General features: G+C 37.9%; 1 protein-coding gene across 1 annotated transcript in view; it reads right to left on the reverse strand.

The window, feature by feature from the left end:
• LOC126756229 (mucin-19) overlaps window positions 1-26,942 on the reverse strand; it is a 535,736-nt gene that overhangs the window by 270,351 nt on the left and 238,443 nt on the right. The window contains 1 exon segment of the mRNA XM_050469149.1: window positions 12,563-12,625. The gene's annotated coding sequence lies outside the window, so the exon portion shown is untranslated.

The raw sequence follows: 26,942 nt of genomic DNA on the forward strand, positions 1-26,942 counted from the left end.
GTATGGATTTACCAAGGTAGTCACTGAAAATGATACACAATGAAATTTACAAATGGGCTGACTGACGAATCGGGGAGCGATTGATGCCTTAAGGACATATAGAATCACCTAGATCATGTGCAAGAGCCCTGAAGAAAAACTCGCATGTTTTTTACTCACATAGTTTCGAATTTATTCAGGACAGTTGTTAGCCTAATGACAGGTCAGAGATTACTGGCATCACATGCGAGCCAGATGACCATCAGTAATGAAGATAAATGAGAAAGTGCTGAGAAGTAAACATGAGAGAAAAACTGGAACACCGCCTATACCTCTGTCCAGCATTATTTAGAACTTGTAACTTGTAGGGACTAGAGAAGCTTCGAAATTAGATATCATGGTTATTAAAGTTCTCAAAAAGGTATGTCGACTACTATAGCTAAAATTAAACTGCGTCTTCATCGAGCATTACTAAGGTCCTGTAGGTCTATGTATGGCGGGACAGCCGGCCAGTATAACCTAACCTAATCTACCAGGCCAGAACTGAGGTAGATTATAAGGAATACTGAATCACGAAATTTGTTGATATCCTCTTTTGAGCTCAGTAATTTTATAAGTTCTTCAAGCTTACTAAATTTAATAAAAGTCGTCTTATAGAAAAGAGCTTTTGTCAACTCCTAATTGGTGCCTTAACTTAGTACCACCTCAGTCTTACAACTATTGTTTCCGGTTACGTTGAAGAAGTGTTCACATGATATACTAATCGAATTTTAAAACTGCTAACTTTATTGTTAAGATTTTCGACAGTCTTAGAAAATTTAATTAAATCTAAATCAGCATTTCTTTAACGGTTCTTACCCTGAATCACATTTTTGCATAAAATAGCATTTTTAATATCTCTGCACTATGAATATACATCTATATTTAATTTTCTTCGTTTTGTACTAATACTGCTTAATCGATTTATTTTATATTCATATGCTAAACTAACTTCAGCTAACGGTAAATGTTAATGTTTGCATATTTGCCGAATTTTTATTGATTTGCCAGCAGTTAATGACACCTTTCAATAAAGCTAACGAGTCTTTATTGTCTCTGCAAGAGATTTATTGAAATTACTCAACAACAGTTATATAACTGTCGTTGTACAACAACATGTGCACACATTAGATATATGGTAAATACAAGAACACATGCAAATGCATTTATAGTGTAGCTATATCTGTATATATATTTCGTTTGTGCAATATATTGATTGCCAAATCATGACTTCGGCAAATTGAGTTTTGAATGAGCACATTAACAGTTTTTAATTACCATAAAATTAATATCTAACACGTCAGTTGCGAAATATTTAGATATGTTAATGAACAAACAATTTTGCTGGCAATAAACCCGTGCATATCAATATTATTGAGCGCAGCATTTAGCACTTGTGTCGCATTTGGGTATTTAATATTTGTTTGGTATGAATTATGTTTTAGTTTGGTAAAACTTTATAAAGAAATTTGCTAAATAAAGGAAAAGGCTAATTATAAGAGAAGATGTAAGTCTGTAAGTGTTTTATAAGATTGAGTAGATACTTCACCGGTGAAATGGCAAGTTCCTAGTTTAAACTTTTGTTATAATACTGTGGGCAAAAAGTAGTAGTAAGTAGTATTTTTTTCCAGGTTTCCAGGCTGGTATGGTATAAGTGTTTGGGATTGGTACAAATTATTCAAAGAGGGTCTATAACGCTTTGACAACGAACCACGTTCAGGACGGCCAGCAATATCAATCGATGATTAACAGTCACAGATCTGTATGTCATCGTTGGTATATCGGATGGATCAGTTAAAACTATTTTAAAAGATCATTTGGCCTAAGAAAAGTGAAAGCATGTTTGCTTCCAAAATCACTAAATTTTTTTTAAAAGCAGGATCAAGTTAATGCCTGTGAAACAATGCTTACCAGTATATCATGAAATTACCAACATTGCTATTTGGCGGATACAGTGAAGTATTTAGGGCTCATCCTGGATAAGAAGCTTTCATGGTAGCCGAACAAAGAGGAGAGAGCCAAAAAGGCATCGATTGCCCTATACTGCTGTAGAGGAGCTATTGGCAAGAGGTGGGGCCTCTCACCGAAGGAGGTCCTCTGGCTCTATAACACCATAGTCAAGCCCATAATGTTCTATGGAGTCTTTATGTGGTGGAAGGCTTTACAGAAGACCACACTTGCAAAGAAACTCGTGAGCGTTCAACGGGCTGCGCTCATCAGCATATGCGGTGCATTAAGGTCCACCCCCACCCATGGCACGAGCATTGCCCGTGGACATCGGTAGGTGTATGGCGGCAAAAGTGGCTATTAGGCTCAGGGAATCTGCGTTTTTAAAGGAGCGTGTATCTAAACACACAGATATCCTCACAAGCTTTGACTGCATACCGGATCATCTGGATCATGGAGTCGCCATATCGAACTCTGGCGGCTCCTTCTTATATCGACGAGGGAGTTATGGGTGGGAAGAAGCCGTTGGGGGAGAGGGGTAGTAAGCTTCTTTACGGATGGGTCAAAGATTGTGGGGAAGGTTGGTAGAGGGGTTTACTGTCGGGAGCTCTCCATCAAATCTAGTTTCAGACTTCCCGACTATTGCAGTGTCTTCCAGGTTGAGGTTGCAGCCATCAGCAGATTTGCTGCTCCAGAGAGTGTCCACCTTCAGAGAAGTGACCATTCTCTCACATAGCAGAGCGGCGACACTAGCATTGAACTCATTGACAGTGCATTCAGGGTTGGTCGAAGAGTGTCTGACGTTATTGTCTCTGGCGGCGAGAGTATTTATTATAAGACTTTTATGGGAGCCGGGCTACAGCGGAATCGCAGGTAACTGCAAAGCTGATGAGCTAGCAAGAAAAGGCACCTTAGAATCGCTATCCGTAGAATGGGAACGGGTCGGTGCTCCTGCATCCTCTTGTGTTTTACTACTGGATATCTGGGCCTCGCGGATGCTTGGTCAACGCTGGGAAACTATCCGGTTCTAGCGCGGTTGCAAAAGCCTTTTGGCCCATGATAGATGGCAGGAGATCTAGTGATCTCTTTGCCCTCTGTAAGGCTAGCCTCTCATTAGTGGTGGGGCTCTTGACGGGACACTGCCCTATTGTCATACATGCTGTAAGACTGGGAATCTTATCGGACGCCGTATGCAGAAGCTGCTTGGAAGAAGATGCTGTAGAAACTCGCCAGCACTTCCTTCTTGACTGTCCCGCGTTTGGGAGATCAAGACTTAGACAATTGAGGCACATACCTTCAGACATCCCACCGAACTGGCGGGTGTAGAAATTAAGCGCCTTTGCAAATTTGTATTGGCTACTAAGCGTTTTGCCGATCTGTAAGTCCGAACACGGGAGTTCTATTTTTCAATGGCTTCACAAAGGACTACATCTATCCTAACCTAACATAACATTGCTATCGATTGCTATCAAAACAAAATTTATTTATTTACTAAGTTTGAAAATGAACGAAATAATTAATTTTAAGGACCCTTTAGGTAATATAAGAAGTTAGGTAAAAACTTATAAAATTTAGAAATAGTGTATCGTCTCTTAAGACCCAAGTTCTGAATATATGTATGGGTCATTTCTAGAAGCAGAGAGACTAGATGTGGATAAACTCTCAGCATAAGAAGATTTAACGATCTGAAGAAGTATGCTGCTTACAAACTATTCGATTATCATGCCTTGGTTAAGCCAAATATAAAACAATTTTAGCCTATATGTAAAGAGTTATTCTAGAAGTCGAGCGACTCGCTCTGTTGACGAAAAAGAAGTAAGCTCTATAAGTCTCTCATTATTCCTGCCCTTTATACGGCGCAGAAAGTTGAACGATGACGAACCGACATGGGAAAGCACTTGGAGCATTTGAGAAAACTTTTTTACGCAGGAATTTTGAAGCGATGAATATCGAAGAAGATATCACCACGAACTGTATGTAATTATAAACACTCCAGCTACATGGATATATTTAAGTACATATATGTTAGTAAATCCAACGAATGCGCTCGTTAAGCCATCTCATTCACATGGAAGATGATGCCCCATCTAAAATCTTCTTCGAGTCGAGTACCATGGGTGGACAATGGAAGCAAGGTCGCCCGAACCTCCGATGGAAGGACTGGAGTGCATAGCAAACTGTCTGCTATTGGGATGTAGAACAGAAGTGACGCCGCGAAAGATAGAGTCAACTGGCGAAGTGCCAAAAAAGAAGAAGAATGAGTGCCAACACGATATCGAATTTTCTTTTCGACAGTCGTCTGAAATTTGTTTCGTGCTATTATGCGCTTGAATATCCTGTAACTAATGGTAAACAAGTCACTTATAGTACTTCAAAAATAGAATGAGTCAGTCCTTGCCTTCATTTACTCCCAAGTGACTATCCGTTATAATTTTCAAATTTTTCAACTTTTAGAAGTTTGTTTGAATTTTTCACTAACTTTAAATGTGCCTAACTCTAACACAATTATTTTAAATAACGCATAAATCCAATAAAGTTTAATCTTGAACCCACGTTCGCGTTAAAGAATGGCCCAATTCGAATTATTGTTTTATATAAAAATGTGGGTTTGTATGCTCTTGTATAGTATATCTGTTCCATACTAGTAATCGCCAACCCACTCGAAAAAATTCACTATCAAACCTAACCCATCGCCCAATTGCAAATTGAGCCAGTCAAACTGGATAGAAAGAAAAAAAACTAGAAGCATATAGCAAACGAAACAATTAAAAATATTTTGCAAAAATCAAGCGCTTTAGCAGCTTCAGGCAGACGTAACCACTTATCACATGGTGGGCCACGCACAACCGGCTTTTTGCAAAGCTGCGCGATCAACCGAGATGACAACAAATATCGCATGAGCACGCGCTCTGGCTCTCACTAAGTCGCGCGAAGAGAATGGCTATCACATCAGTGCTCTGAGTTGGTCTATATCGCACTCTCAACGCGCTCATCTGTCAACTTACAAGATTTGGAGTATCTGTTTTTTTTTCATCAATGCGAGTATCTTCTGCAACTTTAGCTTTAATTTCTTTTCAAAAGTGCGATCCGTGGTTGTCAATTCGACTCATCTTTGCTTGAGAGCACTTCTTTTCAAAAATGCCATCTTTAAACTTATTACGATTCCTCCTTATATGATTTCATCTGACCGTGTGCCTGTTTTCTCCACTATCTGCCTTCTTTCTTCACGAGCAGTTTCCACATGCTGCAGACACCAAACAACGATCAGCGATCAGTACGCGGTTGTCGATCTGTCATTTACATATAATATGTCTCTTCAATGTTTACGTGTGTGTGTTTTTAAAACGCTGGTGAACCAGTTTGCCGCGCAGCCCTCAGCTTCGCGAGCAGCATTCTTTACCTTCAGCGCACAGTCACTGTCGCTATGAGCCCCGTTTAGGTGTGCTTACCTTTGTTGTGTATTTTTGCTTTATTCTTGCCGGTCTTAGGCTGGTTATTCCAGTTGGATGCTTTGTTATTCTTTTGTAGATAGTCTACAGGTTTTGTTTTTGTTATTCATTTGCCTTACACGGAATTTCTTGTTGTCTTTTTGAGTACGGTTTTGTGCTCATTCTTGTCTTGTTGTTACTTCACCTGAGATACATACATACATAGAGATATAGTGCCCAACAGCATTCAGTTCAATTTCTTATAAGCCGGTCTTCATTGAAAGCGTCGACGGCGGATCAGCTCAAGCTGGTGTGTAAGTTTCATTAATCTTTTTGATAGCAGTGGGAGCAGCAAGTGCTCAGCTTTTTCTCCTCTCTTTCTCTATGAAGAGAGTACAAATATATGAGCTATTAAACTGTTCCCACTTTACCATACAATAATGAAATTTTATGCGGAAAGCGCTCAAATTGAGTGAGTTATATTAATGTGTATATACGAGTATTAATCAGGGATGAATGTGGAAGATACTGTTAGCACTTTTGGTTTTGCTGGTGGTGTTGTTGAGATTTTTTATGTATTTTTAAGTGTGGTGTATAATTTGGTGGTGAGAGTTTCACCTAAGTTATTGTGGCATTTACTGAGGCTGACGATTAAAAAAGTGCCCTAACTCCAAATAAAAACTTCGTTAAGTCCAGGGGTACTTTTCTGATTAGTGGTAACATTTTATTCGCCTTGCACTCGATAATTCACTGAAGAATGTATTAATTTGGGTTTGACAAAGACCTCTTTGCCAGCCAAATTTAAGATAAATTTTATGTCATTTATAATTGCTCTCGTTCCAAGAGGCTCCTGTCCCCCCTCGGGGGGCCGTCGGTCATACCTTTTGACCGAAGCTCCTTCCTTCTTTCTTAGGCAAAGCCCTACAAGACACATAGTGCATTTTAGTCGCCTTCTACGACTAACATGTCTTAGCGCGCTAGGCTGCTTACACGCTGTTAGGAAAGATCGAAGATCCTATAAAATATATACAAGGTGTGTTCCAAAGTAAACAGGACTTAAAGAAAAAAAAACAAAAGAAATGGTTTTTTCGACAAAATCAATTTATTTTATTCAAAATAGTCTCCTTCTGCTTCAATGCAGTTTTTTGCACGTTCCAAATCATGTCGAACGAGTGTTTTAGCTCGTTGACCGGTATGGTAGCCAGTATGCCGGTGCAAGCCTTTTGAATGGCTTCTACGTCCTTTCCTTTCATGGCCAAATGCATTTTTCTGAAAAGGAATAAGTCGCTCGGTGTCATATGAGATGAATACGCGGAGTAGTTAATGGTTAAAATGTGATTTTTGGTCAAATAATCGGTCACAAGATGTCCTTCGAATGTTGAATTCTGAGCAATTTTTGGTCGTCAGTCAATTTGTGCGGAACAAACCGTGCACACACTTTTCGTAAGCCCAAATGTTCGGTCAAAATGTGATAAACCGATGTTATGGAGATGTTCAATTTCATCTCCATGAATTTTAATAATGATTTCGGCTAATTTTTTATGAACAGTTTCGTTGGAATTTCCGTTGATCACGGATTTTGATTGGCCCACATGTTGATCGTCATTTCGTGCGCTCTGTTACGGGCTAGGCAATCATCGCCATAAACTTGTTTCATCAATTGAAACGTTTCCGTAAAAGTTTTATCAATTTTAAAACAAAATTTAATGCTGGTTCTTTCTACGAAGCTAATTTTCGCACCGATACCACAAACATACTGACACTTAAAACGCAATAACTTCACTTGCAATCTATGAAATGTCATGAAATTTTCGCTGGATCGATAAAGATAGCAGATTCTAATGCACCAGTCGAGATATACATAGAGGAATGGCAGATTTTATGGTATATATATAAGTGATCAGCATGGCGAGGTGAGTCGCTTTAGGTGCGTACTTCATTCTGTCTGCATCGATATGAAATTTTGCACTCACCCTTTTCTGCTTAAGAAGCTAATCATTGGTTAGAAACGCCGAAGGCGGATCACTATAACATACAGCTGCCAGACGATCTTGTATGGAAAACTTTTTCATTTTACCTTCACCAAATTTGGCATGCTTTCTGCAAGCGTTATGATATGAAGATTGGGAATAATCGGCTCCAGACTAACGAAGTTGAAATGAGATCTTCATTATCATGGAGCTCTAAATGGAAGTTGTTTTGTACCTACTTGACAGGCCTATCAATGACATTATTACGCTCTTTGAACTCCTTATAAAAGAACAATATCGTTAAGTTTTGAAGGCGAGGTGAACTCAATATTATCTCTTCCCCTTATTAAATGTCTAGCTTTGGCAAAATTTTTTTCCTGACGATTTTGTCCATATGCCGGTTTACACGTTAGAGTAAATATTACCAATATTACCAATATTAACAAGCTTAGAAAATGTTAGGTCTCAGTGCAATCGCTAAGAAAGTAAAATGTTTGGAAAAGCACGTTTCAAGGTTTTTTCCCAGCTGCCGTTAGTACCTTCTCCATTAAATGTTCAAGTAATGCCATGCTTTAAAATAATCTAAATCGGAGTACTCTGACCAATTTCACATCTGTAGCATACATTTCCTCACAAAATTTAATCGAATCTTATAGCATACATTTTGGCGCGTAAAATGTTTGCAAATTTTTGAATTGCTAAAACGTACCGACCAATGTTATTTCGTATAAAACAAGTCGAATTAATATGTATGGATATGTATGTAAGTGAAGCTGAGAAAGTGCTAGGTAAAAATGTCGAATTTGTTCCGTCGTCGCGCCGACCGTATGAGTAACAGCATTGCACTAATTAAAAAGCACGACAAAGGATGCAACTATTAAAATGCGAAGGCACACCCGCGCGTAAAACTGAAAGCTCAACAATTAATGTGTGTGTGTGCATTTCGGTTGCGGAAGTGGTGAGTAACAAAATTATTATAAAAGCCAATGTCAACGGCTACAATTGCATATGTCAACACACGAGGCGCCACGCTGCTGTGCACCGCATCACCACAACACACCACACAACATAACGATGCACTTCAAAGCACTTTGTATGGCTGCTCAACCGTTTGGCATACGCTTCGGTGAGGGCAACTACACGGCCAGGCTGGCAGACAGTCCACCGACCAGTCAGTTGGCCACAAACTAACCTTCAACGCGGCGACTAAACACTCAAAGCTTGCCAAAAGTAAAAAACTAAAAACAACAACATAGTTGACATAAAAAATATAAAGAAATGTGAATTTTTGCCACAAAATGAAATAGGAAGACGAAAAGCATAAAATGAAGCCAAAAATCCGACAAATGTTTGCAAAATATGGCGACATCGTGATGGTGAAATTTGGAATGGTTGGTGGTGCAGGTATTAGGTAGCACGAGGGGAGCTCAAGCGACATGTAAGCGCTGTCGTAAATTGAGGTACAGTAGGTTATTTGAGTATTGCGCAAGGGTTTTTGTAAGAAAAGGATCGTACATATCGTATAGGATATTGGAAATAGACAGAGCTTCAATTTTTACTCATATGAACTCGGACCCTTTCCATCTTACATCATAGTTCAAGTGCTCATAGTTCAGTTGGATTTACTTATCGAACCATAAATTGAAAGGAACTTTTTTGATTTCACATATCGTTCTAATTTACACAAGACTTACAAAAAAATGTCATTATCCGTATCTTTCTTCTAAACGCGTACGAGCACTTTCTCTTTTCTAGTTGCTGTATGACTGATATCCACAATAATAGAGCCTACAAGTTCATTCAGTCGAACTATATTCACTAAACATATTTTCCAGCTGAAGATTTCCCAAGTTTTTCCAGGAGAGTCTCTCTAGATTCTCGGGCAACTGGAGCTCTCCGTCTGCAATGAGAGGTGGTTTGACTCCAAGTACGCCATTCACTGGGAAAGAGTTGGTGAAGGTGTTGATGGATCTGCTGTAAATGGCGGTCACTGCGTGTTTGAGAACAAGCGGGAAAGACCGGAAAGATAGCGACTTCCTTACTTACTCAAGATTAGGTACTTTTATAACGCTAGAATAGTATCTTACAATATTTATGATGCTGTGGGACTTTTCCTTTGCTTGACGGATGCTGGAATTATAAATACAGTTCTGGACGACATTAAAACTATAAAGCAAACTGTATGGGGATCTTATTTGGGGAAGACCAAAATACCAATTTGCTCTTTCATAACCACAGCTTCAGCTTAGGGAACTTAGGCAAGTTCCCTGTGATATCAAAAACTCGAAATTATGGATCTGCACTCTTATGTGTCGCCAATTTCTTGAAATAATTTGAACTCCATGTTCGATTCTGGAAAGTTCACCGAGATAGCCAAAGGTCTTGAAAAGCGGAACAGATATGAAAGAAGTCTTTTTCTTAATAACTAGCCGGATCACATGAAGGACTTTGCTAAAGGCAATAGGTCTCTGGATCTTTTGAGATCTAGTAATGCCGAGGGAGATCTTGTTTCGGCGGAAATACAAAATTAAGCAATTTCGATCCGTCCAATTCGTTCCCCGTCACTTGATATGGACACAGGAATTCTTTTCCTAGAATTGAAGTTCTCTGCAATTCCGTTTGTACTAGGCATCCATGCTAGTCTCTGAATTCTTTGCGATCTATTGATGCAGAGGAAAATATTTTTTCGGCGCAAGTATAAAGAAAGTTGGCTTTATCCAGGCATTTTAATCGGTAAAGGGGTTACAGTCACCAAAATTGGACAATGACACAGTCAATGCGTTGAAATCTAACCTGAAGCTAAAAGAGTTTAAGAATCGAAAAAAATGTGTTACCTCTAAGGAAGCAAGAAATAAGCATCATCTAAATACAAAAGTGCCGATCTGAGGCCACCTTTTATTGGAACAACCGAACGAGTTTCAGAATAAATCAAATAGAAATAAGCGCTGCAGCGACTAAATCTTTAAATTTCGCTGAAAAATTGTCTAAGGGCTTTAGTATCTTTATTTCAAGTACATATCGCTCTAATTGCTGGCTTAGTTCTCAAAAAGGAGTTCAAATATTTTTGTTTTTTGCTATGTATTCACACTGTACTACATAAATAACCCCACCAACGCTGCTGAATGCCCACATACATAAATTTATATGCACATGTGACCAAACACCGTAGGCGCATATGTAAATAAATACCAACCAGCGAGTATACTTTTGAGTCAGGCAACTCCATCAGTGGAGCGTGAATGTCAGTAAGTCTCGAGTTTTGTCAGGAGCGAAAATATTCTGTGTCAAAAAAAGCAAGAACCGTGTAAAATAAAAATAATTAAATAACAACAACAAAGCAATGTAAATAGAAAATACGTGGCTATGCGCCTGAAAGGCGGCAACGCTTGCAAAAAAACGCATTTGTGCCACTCTTCTTCACGTGTCCACCTGCTAGTGTGCATTAAATGCCGACGAACTCTTCAAAATTTCATAACTTGACTTAACGCGACGCTTTCGCTTGACTCTCTTTGCGCGCGTCGCGGGGTTGTTGGCGCGTAATGGAACAACAAACAGTTTCTTTTTTGTTTTTGTCTGCGGTTGCTTTGTTGTTTTTGTGGGCAGATTTCTGTCGGTTGTTGGAATTTTTGTGTCCACTTTGCTACGGCTACGCGCCGCAGACCGACCGCGTTTCATACGGCCAGACTTTGTTTACCGTTTACTGTTTGTAGGAGTTACTACTATTTTTGTTGTTGTTGTTGTTGAGGATGGTGTTGCGCGCAACATACTGTTGACCAGCGCTTTGCTTCCCCCTTTCGAGTGATATGTTTGCTGGCCGTCGATTTTGTCGCATATTCGTTCGTCATATTTCAGCTCGACGCTCACTAGCTGGCCAGTCCCGCATTTTTTTCCTCCCAAAAGCTTCGCTTTCGCTTTGCATTTCGTTTTGACTCCATTTTTCGAGTTCATGTGGCATTTTTGTTATTGTTTGCTCGCCATTCGCTTGTAGTGTTTTTGTTTTTACTAATATTTTGTGTTGTTTTTGTTGATGCTTGGCGCCGTAAGCGATTTTTGGCGACCTCTATAAATACGCAAATACACCCACACTCGGTTACATGCACACCCTCCCACTCACACACTCATACAGGCACGTAGAAAGCTATTCATTTTGCATGAATGGTTTGTTTGCTTTGCTGTTGTCGTTATTGTTATTGTTTTTGTTGTTGTGGTTTGTTCTTTGGTTACGGTAATCGAATTTCAAATTATTGCTTGCGGCTCCAGCGACATCTACTGTGACCGTTGTCGCTGTTGAACTTTTTTCAGCCGCCTATTTGAACGCGCTTCGTTCGCTTTCCGTTGGAAATTCGAAACTTTTTTGTTCCAAACGGTTTTGTTTTGTTTGCAGCTTGTTGACAATTTATCAGCTATTTTTAGTATGGTAAAACAAAGTGTTCCGCCAAAGCTAGCAGGGATCAGGGATGATTTTTCAGTAGATCAATACATGTTTTCCTTCCTCTTTGAAGTTTTCTTCGAAAAGGGTTGGAGAGAATTCAATTCAATTTATAAACACAAATATATCGAATGTCAAAAGCTGTGGTCTAAACAGTTCTGAGGATAATACATGAAAAGGATTTTTGTAATTACTTAGCTTCACCGCCCGATGCCAACATCGTATATTTTTATTTATATATGTACATAGAAAATTCAGTCGTATGACGTCTTAGTTTCTTATGGAACCGGGCGTGTTAAGTGATCTTAGAAAAATTGGAAAAAGCGTAATATCGGTGATTCCATTTTTATTAATGAGAGGAATAAGAACTTTCTTTAAGAGTATAAAAAATAAAAAGGCTAAGAGACAAAGTTCATGGGAAAGATGTGTCAATGACGATGACAAGAGTGACAAGTTCCTTGCTGAATATGCTACGTCTGTTCTTGTGGATTGTTTGTGCTTTGAGATTAAGCTTCTGAGAGATACACACAACTCCCATTCTTCTGTATAAAATATCAGCATAACGTTACAGATCCTCAAAATACTTTTTATGTGGTATATCAGTACTTAGAAACCTAAATCAGACAACTGTTTCCATATCGAATTAAATCCACCACGTATAATCGAAAAGTGTAACCGTAAGTATATATAATCGTGGTCACTATATTAAAATCAAGAGCCTTCTTCGGCTTTCTCCGATATTAGAACAGCGCTTAATAGATATCACTTACATGAATAGCAGCAGAGTTCCAGGATTAAACTCGATCACTTTGAGGTGTGAGGTGAGCTCAGTGCTGCAAAGAGAAGAAAAAGTATGGTCGAATTACATGTTCATAGTTTGGAACTTTTACTAAGGATAATTCGATTTATAATATTATCTATAAACTATTCGGGTCTGATTGAAATAATGCATTTTCTGAGATTGATCTACACCAAAGTTGTTTAATGCTCTTAATAATTAAGTTGAGAATTTGCAATGTCTCAACAGATCATAGGACGCTAATCTATCATCCAAATCAGACACACTCAAATGATAAGAATCCATCTGCCTAAGGTGGAAATATTCAGGAAGCCTATGTTTTTATACCCTGAACAGGGTATATTAAGCTTGCCACGAAGTTTGTAACACCCAGAAGGAAGCGTCGGAGACCCTATAAAGTATATACATAAATGATCAGTATGTTGAGCTGAGTCGATTTAGCCATGTCCGTCTGTCTGTCCGTCTGTCCGCCTGTCTGTATATATACGAACTAGTTCCTTGCAAACTTCATTTTCTCTCAAGCTCTCTCTCTTTTCTCTCTTCAAGAAGCTGCTCATTTGTCGGAATATCTGCCATACAAACTGAACCGTCGGAATCAAGTTCTTGTGTGGAAAACTTTCACATTTGACTGTGTATCTTCACAAAAGCTGGCACAGGTTATTTTCTAAGATAATAATGTAATATACGAAGAAATTGCTCAGATCGGCTTACTATAGCATATAGCTGCTAAACAAACTGAACGGTAGGAATCTAGTTCTGGTATGGAAAACTTTTGCATTTGACAAGATATATTCACGAAATTTGGTACAGATTATTTTCTAAAGCAATTATGTTACCTCCGAAGAAATTGTTCAGATCGGTTAACTAGAGCTTATAGCTGCCATACAAACTGAATGATCGGAATCAAATGCTTGCATAAGAAACACATAGTTACTAAAAAAATGCACCTGTGAAGGGTGTTGACGGATTATGACTTCCCAGCAAGTAGTAGTGAGAAGAAAAACCCTTTGACTTAGTGATCTCTCATTCAATCTCTTGAAATCTAGTTACTTTGTGAGCAATCATATTAAAAGAGTTTGCTAGACCAAAAGTACAGAATTATGATGGTGATGGTTGTGAAATGTTCAAATTGTGGTTAGGATGAGAAAAGTATGGCAGAAGGTTGGGGAATCACTAATAATCATAAATTTAAAATGACATGAGCTTGAGTGACTTAAATGAAAGACTGGATGTTTGAGAGAGCTCTTAACTTTATTAAGGACAATGAAGTTCAGAAATGTAATCGAAACTGTCTTGGGAAACATAATATCTAATCAAAAACAAGCTTTTCTGAAAGCTAAAATATCGGTAATGCTTTGCCTCAGAAAAACCCTGAGACATCTTGGGAAAATATTGGTTGTTATTAGTTTCCAAAATAGAGACTTGAGAAAAGTAAGCGACACATTGTCTACAAGTTACCAAAGAAAGTGTTGTGCATGAGTGGCGTAAGAGAATTTGTATTTGATTCATTGACATTTTTAATAAAAAAATCACTTCATTCAGTTCAAAAATGGAATCTAAATCACAATGAATGACTTGAACCAAGAATATTTTCGTAATTAAACTGCAATAATAATTATTGTGCATGCAAATGTCGCACACGGACGGACATGAGTAAATGGAATGTCTCGTCAGCGATGACACTTAGTTATAAACAAACACACAGACAAACTTAGATGTATTTCATCCAAGTAAAGACTTTTCATAGTTCTGTCAGCAAATGCTTCGCAGTCACTCTCTCTCACGACAAATGCAATTGTAGTGAAATAAATAAGTTTATGTATGCATAACTGTTGGTGTGAGCAAATAAAAATATATATTTTACTGTGTTGACTGCTGTCACTGTTGTTGTAGCTATTCTGCTCCTGTCAGTTCATTCTTGTTTGCCGCTTTTGCGCTGATTGCCTTCACGGCACTATGTAAAAATAGAGGAAGCACAACAAAAGAAGATAGTAAGAACGCTACGGGCCGCGTGGAACCGAATTGGGATCGCAGGCTGATCTGGCACAACACCTAGGAGGCTTGAAAGGGCTACTGTAGGGACCTTTTTCTTTTTACTGCTTTGAAATTCTCGACGATTTTGTCTGTTTGGCAAATCGTAAGACAGCATAGTGCTCTTCTCAACGAACTCAGCTATCGGGGAAGAAACCCTTGCTGGTATGTCTCTTCCTAAACGTCTGAACAATACAAAAATAGTCGATCGACATACAGTCCGTGAGGTAAGAAATGATATGAAGACTAGATGTTATTATCATTGAAAGGGTTAAAATGATTGGCGCATGGCTTGTAAGGAGTTTCGAAAAAATCAAAAACTTAATTGATGTGTTCAGGTTCCAAAAGAGACCCAGGGAAACCCGACAGACCTATGGACGAAAATAAATATACATAAACCAAGGGTATATTGATAGACATGAGATTCAGTAGTCCCAAGGGCTGATACTTCTACCAGGAATTGATAACTGGTTGGTTTAATAGATCAAAGAAAGTACAGATCGAATGCTGGATATAAGAACCCATAAATGGATGAATTAAAAAATGATATGAATTGATGACCAATCTGAATAGATGGCCAGGTGAGTAGATGGTGCGATGAGTTGATGGATACACGGACTGGTCGTTGGACTCAAAAACGGATAGGTCGATAGTTAGATCAATGATGTTATTAAAAATAAGGAAGATAATTTGATGACCGGACGGAAATAGATAATGACATGCGAATGTATATCAGACGAACCGATGATTATGAATTTTAAGTCTAATTGAGAGGCGACAGTTCCATTAATGGGGAGATAGCAGGACCCATGGAAAAAAGTCTGATGGAAATTAAGTAATGAATACTAAGTTCAATGGCAAGGGCCAATTAATAGGAGGGTAGATGGAACGATTAATGGTCGGACTCATAAATGGTGTAGACAGATAGTTGAATAAATTGATAAGCGGGCCTGTAGATGAACCACCGAAGTAAATAATAAGTCCAATTAGTAGACTCATGGGAGAACTGATATAAAAATTTTCTATGGAAATTAAGTGGTGAATAGTAAGTCCAATGGCATACTAAAGTAATAAAGGAGGTAGAAAAAAATGCATATACCGTTTATTTTCATTTTGTACAGGTTTTTACATCAATTTCGCCATTTTTACAAAATTGTCTCTTGTTTTGTTAGAGAAACTCCTAAGAACTATAAAATCCTTTATGCAACAAACTCTGCACGGGTATAGAAAATATGAAAAAGCTTCAAGTGAAACTACAAATATGCAACAACAAATGCAATTTCCATTACCAGCAAACCGAAAAAGGGTGCAGCGCTCAATTGTCAGCGTGTCCTCGCCACGTTCGCTGCAATAGTTGTTTGGCTCGTTGTTCGTTCCTTTTGTTGTTGTTGCCGCTATAGTTTATGTTGCTCTTTTGCAGATATTAAAAACGTATAAATTTCATTGTTTTTTCCGGCTAGCACGCCAGCTAGCTCTCGCTCACTAACTTTGTAGCTGCGGCTGTCACTTTTTGCTCTGTATACGAGTATGTGCATGTGTGCGCGTGTGTTTGTATGGCTTTTAAAAGAAATGCAAAATATTTTATTGTGCTGACAACTAGAAAACCCATTAAAATACCAGAAATAACCGGGCAAAAATATAAACTGAAGAAAAAAATGAAAACAGTTAGCTGCAAGGAGGGCAAAGAGAAGCAGGGCGGCAGGACAAGATAATTGCGCAGGCGGAGCGACTGTGCATTGTTTGGCCAAAAGGGGTCAAAGGCAATAAAATATAAAAATCGCTATATAAGCAGAAGAGCAAATACAAGCGCGCAACTGAAATATTAATAAGCGCTTTTGCTGTGTGTGTCTGTGTATGGCCAACGCCTGACACGCCGCGTGACACTGCGCTGTTGACAAAGTCCACACAAGCTACACTCTCTTCCATCTTTAGGGGTACATTTAAATGGCGTCATTCGCCTTAATATGGGTGTGTATGTAGCGCCTGAGTGTAGGCAACGCGCTGGCGTTTGCGATGACGTGGGTGTTTAGGTTAGCTTCGAGCGAGCGTGGTATCATTTGTCAGCGCATTAAAGCACAAAATCGCGCAACAAAGTCGAAAGTGGCGATAGTGGCGTCAGGGCTTGCATGTCGTCCGGACATTAAAGCGAAAATACGACCACTTAAAGAATGTTAACTACGCTTAGACATTAGATGCATAAACAATAAAAAGTTATATTACTTGTCAAGACTATCATCGCAATGTCAAATAAACTATAAGTGCAAATAATTTTCTTCTTGGTCGAGTGTGTGCATTTATTGAGAACTTATAGAGTTAATGTTTACTGAAGGTATCGACGAGTGAATGGAAATACGCAAGGCCTGATTAATATTATAGAGTAAAAATCAAAAATAAAAATATTAAAAAGAATGTGGGTTATCATATTATTGACTTATAAGTGATTCCAGTCGAGCAAGTATTCCCTGTATAGCTTCCTCGTTAAAAATCAGCTATTTTCCGTTCCTTAAAAACCGGTATATTTGGACTCCCAATCACTCTTATTCTTCTTTAGCACTGCAACCGTGGTCGGACTGGGCCAAAAACACAAACTGCATCAGTTGCCTCTACCTTTGTGTGGTCTCGCGCTTGGTCATTGATTTTGGAAACGAATGATTTTCTCACTGAAGCATCATCTTCTATGCATATGAAATAGCCTAACCAGAGTATTCATTGGATTTTATACGCTTAACTATATCCATGTCGTGGTAGAGGTAATAGTTCGTGGTTCGTGAATATTCATCGTTCACGCAGACGGCACAAATGACCATGCGTAGGGCAGAAGACGCACAAAAAGGTATCACCCTGTCTAAAACATGTTGTTGTTGTTATTATAGCGGCAGAAATTTGTCGACTTAACAGTCCTTGGCCGGATAAGAACCGGGCTCAGTTTCAGTTACGTAGACTCGATTGTTTTGGGAACTGCCTGTCTAAAACCTCGTCTGGTATCGTATGGCTTGGAGAAGTCCTTTTTAATTTTGACGGAGCAAATGGGTTATATACATATAGTATATTTAGTAAAAACTCCCTCAAACATCAAATTCTTATAAAAAAGCTTTGTGTTAGTCTAGATATTTGTTACTCGGAACAAATCCGATCTTATGTCTGAAACGAATTCAAAAATCTCAACAAAATTCATCGGCCAAATACTAACGTGATCAAAGAAGTCTATTATTCCGAATATATTATCACAGAGCACAGCAAACTATCCAAGCAAATTATTGCCTGAGCTCAGTCTCAAGCTTAACCGTCCACAGCCGCATAGAGATTATACTATTTTAATATTGCAGTGGCAATCACACTCAGGCAGACAGTTCACCCACAAAGAAAATTAAGTTTTTCCAACGCTTTGCAATACGCTACTTACCACATGCCGAATTTCTTAGCATTTGTTGCAAGTGGACGGCCACGAACGCCTCTGACGATGTTACGCCCACAAAAGTGACTGCCACTTCGGTTGCATGCCACTGCGGTGGTTCAGCCCCGATTGGCTTTACCTGACTTTCGCTTAGCCACTTTACTCTAAAGTTTAGTTCACTAGTTTCTGCTACTTCTTCACCTTTCTCCTCTTAGGCAAAAAATTAAAGCCATTCGCTACGGTTCGCTGACTTCATTTGCCAGTCTGCAATTTAACTCTTCATTTGCGGATTCCATTTCGGTGCGGAAAAAGAGAATTTCTTTGCATTTCACCTGCAATTGTGGCCACTGAATGAATGCTTTAACACTTTAAGTGCTGTTGTTGCAATTTTTGCTGTGCAAATTTTGCTGAGCTTTAGCTTTTTGCTAGGACCTGAGAGTTATTTTTTAATTTACTTTCTGTTATCCTCTTAAGTTCAACTGCAATTAGGTTGTATATTAAATTTATTTACATTTTCATTTACTTTCAAATACTCTGCTTTTTACACTGTGGCTTCAATAAGTGTTTTAGTCATCTTTAGACAACCTGATATATAATTTTGAGTAAATGATAAACCCATAAAAATAAAGTAATACCAATGTTGCTCTGAAAGTCACACAGTTACTTTGTTGAATGCTGACGTACTTTTGCTTCGACAAGGCTTACATAATTTTACCTTTAAATTGAAAGTTCCAATTACTTGCATTAGATCAAAAATCTCCAGTACTTGATATACCAATACCAATTTATTAATTTTATCGGCGATTACTGAAAATGTAGCCTATTTTAGGTAATCTTTTGTGTTGTTGTTGTGAATAAATAAGTTGAATGAGAATTACTTGGTTCTAGTGAAAGTTTCTATGAGGAAGTGAAGATATGCAGAGTATGAGATATTGAGTACAGCTCATCGCTCATTAATATTCAATTTAAAGACATTTTGCTTTTAATCGCTGAAAACTATCCGTAACATCTCCAAAAACGTTCATTGTAATATACTATAAGCAAATGCTGTTTGAAAACATAAATCTTGCAAGTTTGCTGAATTGAAAACTTAAATTCCCAAAATATTTCTTGCACTCAGCCATAATCATCACTCTTTTTTTTATATTTAATTTTTCCAGTTAAAATCTGCTTTAGTTTACTGCATTCAATCAGCCAATCTTCCAGTCCAACTGACACACTCATCAGTTGGCATTAAGCCAAAGAGACTTTCGCTTCAAATTCCAGCATTCTAAAATGCAACTACCACACATTATCAAACGCAATGAACGAAGTGCATAAGCGCAAATGCCAAGAGAAATCATACGGGGCACAATTCAAAACAGCAAGCGTTGTCACTCATACGCCGCGGTGGCCCCTAAATGTGAGCGCGCATGCAAACTATACGTAGCGATGCTATTTAATTGAATTTTTTTTTACTTCGTGCACCTATAAAACTCAGCGCAGTGTTTTTGTGTTCACGCTGATCTGCGGCAGCCACCCAATCGGCGTCAGCGTCAGCGTCGTTGCTGCTGACATTTATTGTCATGTTATTACGGTTGTTGAATGCCACTTGGTATTGTTTAAACGCACATACATTTGTTTATGTGTATTTCTGCAGTGTTTGCATAGCTGGCAGGCATTTACTATGCGTCGCTTGTGTGGCAGCTATAATTATTTGTAGTCATTACGCAGCAGCTGCTGTCTTATGAGGAATTTTCGTAGGAATTTCAATTTAAATTTAGTCAAGTTTATCTCAAGGACGTATACTCAATTAAATTCCAGCGGATTGTATAGTATTACTGGAAAATAGTTCATAAAGATAGTGATAAATGTTACGTATATTCTTTGGTCTGATTTTGTGTTTGATTATTGACAAATCTACTGCTAATCTCAATACTGGATTTTCGAACTAATCATAACAATTCTATCATTAAATTTTTTCACTCAAAACATGATTTGCTATTGTTTTTTAATATCAAGCACTATTTATTTTATTTTGAACGCTTTTCATTTAATTTTTTTTTTTTTGTGGTTATTTTTTGTTGCAAAAGTTTTCTGACTCTCACTCTTCCTTGTACAAAAATGTGAGTTATTCTTTTCTATACCACTATTTATCACCGTTATATTTTCACCCAGCTTAACAAATGCCTTAATTTTCTATAAATAATAATAACCACAACTACGCCTTTGCTCCTTGTTTTCGGTGTCCTCGCTCAAAGCTAAGTAAAGCCACGTGATATTTTCACACTAATTTTTATGTCATGCGAGAGTTTTTCTGTTAACTTTTCGAATATACTCTGCAGCTAAACGAGTTTGGAATAGAAATTTAAATTAGAAATGCAAACTATGAAGGCATTTAGTTATGTTCTGAGCCCATGCTGTTATCCGGAATCAATCAGAGTACTTAGTAGATGAACAGTCATCTGCGCGGCATTCTAAATAATATTTGGGAATGTTTTATGTCGCAGCAGCAATAATAAAATATTTTTCCAATAATAATTCTAATAGATCTCTTATTAAAACAGAGTAATATTAAGAAAACTAAACTAGAGTTCAAGTAAAAGTTACATTACGCCCCAAAATAGACGACATTTTTTGGCAAATAAAATATCAACTAGAAGTCTTCCTATAGACCAATAAGTCTCTTACCCTGTATTTCTAAAATATTTGAAAAAGTGTTATTATCAAAGATGACTCCTTTCCTCCACGAAAATAATATAATACCAACGCACCAATTCGGTTTTTGTGAAAAACATGGCACTGTAGAGCAAGTAAATAGAATTACCAACAATATCAGGAAAGCATTCGAGTACAGAGAGTACTGTTCAGCTATTTTTCTAGATGTAGATCATGCGTTCGATGAGGTCTGGCATGAAGGCCTTTTATGGAAAATAAAAAATGTTTACCTTATGAATTGCACAAAATAAAATGCCATATTTAAGAAACAGGAAATTTGCAGTTAAAGTAGCAGACTTCATATCAGAAGAACGAGCAATAAGGGCTGGTGTACTTCAAGGTAGCGTGTTAGGCCCAGCTCTGTACATAATATATACATCAGACATTCCAATAGCTAATAACGTATTGACTTCCACTTTTCTCGGATGACACAGCTCTAGTAAGCCGTAGCAAATGTCCCATCAGAGCATCAAGAGTATTAGAGCAGTTCTTAACTTTTGTCGAAGAACGGCTAGCCAATTGGCGTATAAATAGTAATGAGCTGAAATTCAAGCATGTTACAATTTCGCTAAGACCAGAATCGTGTCAGACAGTTAAAATAAACAATGTCCTAGTACCCCAAGCGAATGAAGTAAATTATCTTGAGATTCACCTGGATCGAAGGCTCACGGGGCGAAAACTTATAGCGAGTAAAACAACTTGCATGAACTTAGTAACATAAAGTTTAAATTGGCTTTTAACAAAAACTCTAAACTTAGCCAAGACAACAAAGCCGTGTTATATAATGTAATCATAAAACCGATTTGGATGAATGGCACTCAACTGTGGGGTACAACCTGTTCAACCAACATTGATATAAGAAAAAGGTTCCCATCCAAAATGCTTAGAACAATCACCGGTTTACCATGATATATGCATAATGAAAACATTCATAAACATTTTAATATTCCTATGGTAAAGAAGGAGATAGAGGACAGCAGAATGAGATACATATATTTCTAAACTTCGCGAACATCCAAATCCATTGCCTACCGCCTTGGTAAATTCCAATTAAACATGTTTAAAAAGAAATGATCTACCAGCCTACTAGAGAACAACGTTCTACCAAAAAAGCTCAACCATATTCTTGAACTTCTTTAGACTTAAATAGTTTTAAGATTTTAATACTTATTGTTAGGCTTTACAAAGCAGATCCAATAAATAAAGAAATATTGAAAAAAAAACTAGAGGCTCCAACAAACACAAACGAAGTCAGCCACTCACTTCGACAGTTCACTCTCTTTATGCTTTCTGCTTGTTCCCGAAACAAAACCACCCCTTTCGATGAACCCCGATTAAGATCATAAACAGAAATATGCTGTAACATTTGAAATAAAATTTGAGTAGGTGGTATGATAGTTAGAATCAAATATTCCAAAGCAAGAGACTGAGTAATGACGACTTTATGACATACGTCAGGGCCTTGAGCCTAATATTGAGTCATGTGTAGAGTCTCTACAAAGTGTGGTTTATAAAGTTCTCAATTAAAACTCGAGCTATTAGTTAGATAATGGAACGCAGTTGAGAATATTTAAAAGTGCTCGAAAAAAGCTTAATGTTCAAAGAATTTATAGCAATTTTAAGATCGGATCGATACAAATATAGGGCTCTTTTATGTCTAGATTTGACTCTGTGTCGATGTGAGATGATGTTTTGAGAAACATTTAGCTGTCATGACAGAAATTTGATCAATATCCAAATCACGAGAACCGGATACGGATGCGGTGATCACAATATTTCCGAATATGTGAAGAAAAGAGTTTGCAATTTTTTAGAGAGCTCTTTGGAAACAATATGCTAGTAGTGAATGTGACGTAGCCTGTGTCTAGATCTTTCTTTTTAATTGAATTAATCAAATTTTGAGGGAGAAAAGCAGTGTATTAATGATGCTTGAAGGTATCAAAAAGCACTATTCGCACACTATACGTACTATTGTTTGAACTCAACACAATCCTCTGAATTAGCAGAGAACTTCGTAAGGGCGTAATTTAGCTCGAGAACTAAACGCTCCCGCGGGTCTCGGTTAAACTTCCATATATTTCAGCGCGTTGAAACCTTAGTTCATTCCAGAACTATTGCAAATCAAGAAAGTCCAAAAGGTAACCTTTTTTTTTTTTGAAATAAAATCAAACCCGAAAAAAGTTTAGAAATTCTAGGTCCAAATAGCAGCAAACCCAAAACTTTGCAATCCAAAATAATTTTACTCTAAGCTTAGAAACTTTCAAGACATGCTAAATTTCATGCACGCCATAATCTGTAACAACGGCATTAGAGCCGCTGCACATGCACGTACTATAAATGTGTTATGCAACGTGCCACCGCTTCATGCCCCCAAGTGACACAAATGCTCTAACTATATCGCTAAGCTGCAGTGTAACTGTAGCTTGTTCGAAGCTATGTTGCAGCACTTGAGCTATGCGGCAGCAATGCGACGAAGGTGAAAATCATTAGGCGCCAGCAGCAACAACTGCAACAATGCTGGAAATTTGCGAACGAACGACAGGATGACGATGACAAAATTTACATTTGATGGCTTTTTGATTATCTCAATGCCAGAGCAGTCGCTTGGTGGCGCCACCGAGGGATGGGGCAGCAAATGGAGCAGCATGCCGAAAGGTATCAAGTGGAATGTTAGTTTGCAGACATGATGAGGGAAATACCAGCACAGGGTGACTTGGTAGACGAGATGAAAAAGAAACCGAAATAAATAGAACTGGGGAAGGCAGCAAGAGAAGGGAAATAAATGTAAGAAAAATGAGGAGAATAATTTTTTAGGTTGGTAGTAGGAAACCGTAGTATCTTATATTGGAACTCACATAAAGTGGCAACATTATGCTGATGCAACGCTTTCGACATTTTTAGTCGCAACTCGTAGGAAGCTTTTGCCGTATCCTGCCTCACCACCTTCGAAGACTGCATTTAACGCGGTAAGAAATGTTAGAATCCACGGTGAGAAAAATAGGTATGCGAATGCCTAAGGCAATGCCAGCCAAAGTAGTTGGCAAGGTGAAAGTGGCGCGTGCAACGTGCTGTAGCAATGTCGCTAAAGGCCTGCGGCAAATATCAAATGCCAAACGATCACGAATGAAGGCGAAGAGAAACTATTTTTTATGAAACATTTTTCTACGTCGGCAGCGTGAAAAAATCGGTAGAGCTGCGATTCGGGGAATGTCGTGCTGACCGCCAATTTGAGGCGTCTGTGACTTGGGTAATAATTCATTTGGATTTGGGATGTCAGCGTGGTTTATTTGCTGGCAGGCATTGCAAGAAGATAAAAAAGGAAGGAGGAACGGTGGAGATAAAGGAAGATAAGGTGCTAGACTAAATCACAAAACATCCTTGGTTACTAATGAAATACTTAAACTGGAAAATATAAAGTTAAAGAAAATCGCAGTGGTAATCTAAGTGGTTTATAAGATCTTCTATTGAGGATGACTATTTTTAGAAAAAAATTCTCTGGTAGTTTAAAAAAATGGTTGAACCTACTTGGAAGGACGTACATTGATGGGATTATTTGTAATGTAATTTTCAAATCTAACTGATCTCTTCGTGCGATTTTCATTTCTGGTACGGTTGCCAGTTTTGCTCGCTACTAAATATTTATATCCGCCTTTAAGAGCTTCAGGTCAGAGCCTTGATCTGAAACATAATATAAAGACAACTTCTCTTCATGTACGTGAGGTCTGTTTAACCGTTTCGGGACGATGGGGATATTTTTATCCCGAAGAAATTCAAAAAATCGTATCTGTCACAATATGGAAGCGATTTGGTTCAAAACAGTCCCAAACCATTCATTATACTCTTCTCTACAAAAACAAAAATACCAGCTGTAGGTTGAAGTCATCAGTTTTTTATTAAATGTATTTTTCTTAGACACGTTGTTGCGTAGATGGTATTTGTTTAGAAAAAGCTTAGAAAATAAGTGATTTTCAATTGAATTATAGTTACATTTTGTGCAAATAGTGCTAATCTATTGAAATAAAAAGTTTAGAATAAAGAATAACTTATTTTTCTTATAAGAAGTCAAGGTAAGTTCCGTGGGAAGAAATCATCCCAAATCTGTTTACTCATGGGATATTATTATCCCATACGTACTCATGTACATTATTTTACTTAGAGAATGGAGAGACCACGCAGACTGGGTGTTTCACAAATTCAGAACTTTTTGAATGAATCAAGTGATGAGGATGATCTGTTTGCTGATAGTGGTTCCGCATACAGTCCCAGTGAAAAAAGCAACATTGATTCAGAAGATGGAGAAAACACACAGCCTGGCAGAGCATAAGATGAAGAAATAGAAATTGATCGTGGAAATGAAAGTGCTATGGATGAAAATGATGTTGAAAATGAAAGTACTGATGATGAAATATGCGAAGTTGATGATATTATAATATGGACAGACCCACAACCGACATTCAAGCCACGATTTACTATTAGCCAAGAACAAATCATTAGTAATGAGCGCATAACTCGTGGACTGAAACCTCTGGAGGTATTTTCAAGCTATTGCCTACAAGCTTTATTATTCACATAGTATATTGTGCCAATGAGAGAATTGATATTAACAATATAAGCCATGTAAAAAACAAACGAGCTAGAATCGATTTTGGTGAGATCCTCATAATTCTCTGATGCACATTTCTAATGTCATATCGAGTGCCTTCTTTGAAGGACTATTTTTTAAATAGCCCTTCATTGGGGAATCCATACATAAAAAAAGCCATCTCCAGAGATCGGTTCTTACTCGTTATGTCCAAACTATATTTTTCCTCGTTATCATACCAGCCTGATCCAAAACCTAAAACATATTTCATTGATGATTTGGTCAATTGCCTCAAAAGGACCTTTCAAAAATGTAGATCCGACTCTCCATTCCAAAGCATTGATGAGTCTATGACCAAATTTTTGGGTCGCTCTACCTTGAAGCAGTATATGCCATTGAAGCCAGTGAAGAGAGGAATAAAATTATGGATGAGATGCGACAGTATGATTGGCTATACTTACGATTTTAATATATATTCCGGAAAAGAAGACAATTCACATACATCATCCACATTAGGCGAACGCGTTGTTATGAAATTGACATCGACCATCTGATATCCTGACACTACATTGTGTTTTGACCGTTTTTTCACATCAACAAAATTGATAAATAATATTCCTTTTCCAGCTTTAGGTACCTGTATATCTAACAGAAAAAATTTAACTAAAGTTACTGAAAAGCTAAACAGAGGAGAATATGTTTTCAAGTGTAATTCATCTGGTACTTTGGCAGTGGTTTGGCAAGATACTAAACAGGTAATGCTTCTAAGCAATTGCCATGATGCTAAAGTGGGCACCGTTCAAAGAAAACAAAAAGATGGCACCAGAGTTGATGTGACTTCTCCAGATTTAGTGAAAACATACCGAAACATTATGGGTGGCGTAGATTTGGCCGACAAAATGGTTACCCTGTATGAACTAGACCGATAAAATGCTAAATATATATAAAGTTTTCTTTCGACAAAATAAAATGAAATCGTAAATGCTTTTTATCCCAGGAAAAAAACCATCCACGTTTTTATTAATACCGTTTTTGAATTCTTGATGAGATTTGGGATGTTTTTATCGACCAGGACAATATTCAAAGTTTTAGGGATGCGCTAAAAATATGTTATCAAATTACTTTTCTTAAAAAAGTCATTTGCAGACGAAATAAAGACTTTTCATTTGCGATCCTTCAAAGTTGTTAAATAGCGCTCATTTGTAGCTCACATATACATATATTTATATGTCGAATCGAGGAAATAAAAGATTTTATTGATTTGATTCTAAAGTAACGGGCAGATAATAATCGGAATCGATACTGACGACACTGGCCAAACAAAACGTGGAAATGAGAACGATTTTATGGGTAATATTCCATCGTAGAAGCACCACAGAAGGTTTTATAGTTATGGGTTTAGACGTAGACTTGTCTTCGGAGAATTCGGTTGCGAGGAAGCATCTGAAACCGCTATCGGCCTTAATGACTAACGGAGAACACCTGAAAGCCCAGTTGTCGATTGCGCGGATGGACGGTTGTGATGATTTCCCCCTAACACCGATGCGGAAACGGTAGCTAGGTAAATGCTGACTCTTCTTCAGAAGGACAGACTCCTGAACGGTCTAAATCCTGTTTATCACACAGTTTAAATGCCATCGAAGTAGC

Source organism: Bactrocera neohumeralis, chromosome 4 (genome assembly GCF_024586455.1).
Source record: "Bactrocera neohumeralis isolate Rockhampton chromosome 4, APGP_CSIRO_Bneo_wtdbg2-racon-allhic-juicebox.fasta_v2, whole genome shotgun sequence".
In the NCBI taxonomy this organism is placed as follows: domain Eukaryota; kingdom Metazoa; phylum Arthropoda; class Insecta; order Diptera; family Tephritidae; genus Bactrocera; species Bactrocera neohumeralis.